The following is a 1,995-nucleotide window of genomic DNA, read 5'->3' on the forward strand; positions in this document are numbered from 1 at the left end:
GTTAAGATTCTGCCTTTGGCTCAGGTCATGATCCCAGGGCCCTGGAATGGAGCCCTGCTTCAGGCTCCCTGCTCCGCGGGAAGTCTGCTTCTCCGTTTCCCTCTGCCCCTCCTCCCTGCTTGTGTTCTCTCTCACTCTCTCCCTCTCTCTCAAATAAATAAATAAATCTTAAAAAAAAAAAAAAAAAGAACATTCGGGAGTTTTATAAGTTGCATGGTTCTGTGGCCCCTTTAATCTTGGGGGGTTGTCGGCACATAACTAGTCATTTTGCTCGGTGCCAGGGGTCATGTCTTGGGCTGTTTGCGCCACATGGGTTTTGTGTTTGTTGCTGTTTTCATCGTTGTTTGCTTTTAGGTTAACTCTTAGGAGGAGCAAAAGATAGTATCCAACACTGGTTATTTATCAAGAACATTAAATAATATTGTTCTCAAAATCGTTAACAATCAACTATGGTAAGTCAATAATATAAAGCCTAAGGAAAGACATCCCAGGTCTCTCACAGATAAGATGTATGTCTTTATACATAAACCCCAGCATTCCAATTATTTTGATAATTATATCAATTGGGAAGTAAAAATGCAAAGATTCCATCGCCATAAAGAGGCTGTACTGATTTCTTTTACCCACGTCCTTGTTTTGTAGTTGATGTGCCTTCTGTTCATGGCATGTGTGGCTGGAAGACCACGTCACCGGGAAAGAGGAGGCAAGGGTGCTCCATCATTGAGCCTGGCCACGCCAGGCGCAGGGCTCTGCTGTACGATGGCAGTTTGAGTGCCTACATTCTCTTGCTCTTCTTCATGGAATTCTATTTAAATAACACTTAAAAAGTATAATAAATCCCTCACAGTACTGACTGCAGTGGACCAGTGATTTTGACATGTTTTTGAAAACCAGAAAGTATGTGGGATCATAGTAATACAAAAACATTGCTGAGAAAGTAGGAGCCCAGAGTACACCTAAGAGGTGAGACGGCTCCTTCCAGAAGGGCCTGCTCATCCGTATTCGTTTCCTAGGCCTGCTGTAATAAAGCACCACAAGCTGGATGGCTTAGAGCAACACAAATGTATTTTCTGGAAGCTAGAAGTTCCTATCAAGGTGTCAGCAGGATTGGTTCCCTCTGAGGTCTGTGAAGGAGAATCTGTTCATGCCCCTCTCTGAGCTTCTGGTGACAATCAGCCATCCTCTCTCTTTCTTGCCTCAGAGATGTGCAACTCCGTCTCTGCCCCTGCTGTTGCCTGGTGTTCTCCCTGTGTGTCTCTGTGTCTTTCCTCTTCTTCTGAGGACGCCAGTCCCACTAGACAAAAGGCCCACCCTACTCCAGTATTTCTTCATCTTAACCTAACTAATGCCATCTTCAGTGACTCTATTTCCAAATAAAGGACTCTATTTCCAAATTCTGAGATACTGAGAGTTAGAACCCCCACATATTTGGGGGTGGAAGGAAGAAGGCAAGGTATTTCTCCCCCTCTTACTCTACTCTCCAGCAGTCGCTACATCTACTCCACAGTTCCCCTTCCTACCAGGAGGCCTTGCTCCACCCATGTGACCCTACTCTGGTGTTCCAGAAACCAGCAAGGGAGAGCTGCTAAACTCTGAAAATCTTTTGCCCTCGCACTCCTCTTGTTCTAAAATGAGTTGCTTCATCATCCTGTTTTACCTGTCAGCTCTCCCAAGATCTTTGTAATTAATTCCCCTAATTAAATTCCCTCTATAGAACTACCTGGCATGAGTTCTGTTTTCCTGACAAGACCCTTGACTGACACAAGCTTCAAGAGCTGCCAAGCTCTGAGTCATCCAGTAGAGAACAGGAGTGGACCAGGGGGCAGCCATCAGGGTAACTGTGGGAAGGACTGCCGATGGGATAGGTGGGCAGAGTTCACCTCTCCCTTCGTCCCCAGCAAATGCAGTACTGTTGTCATGAGGAAGGCATGTGGGAAATAATAGTTATAAGGATGCAAAACCCTTCATCTTTCTTAGTGGACAGTCAATAGATAC

This window comes from Ursus maritimus, unplaced genomic scaffold, assembly GCF_017311325.1.
Source record: "Ursus maritimus isolate PB19 unplaced genomic scaffold, ASM1731132v1 scaffold_13, whole genome shotgun sequence".
Lineage (NCBI taxonomy): Eukaryota > Metazoa > Chordata > Mammalia > Carnivora > Ursidae > Ursus > Ursus maritimus.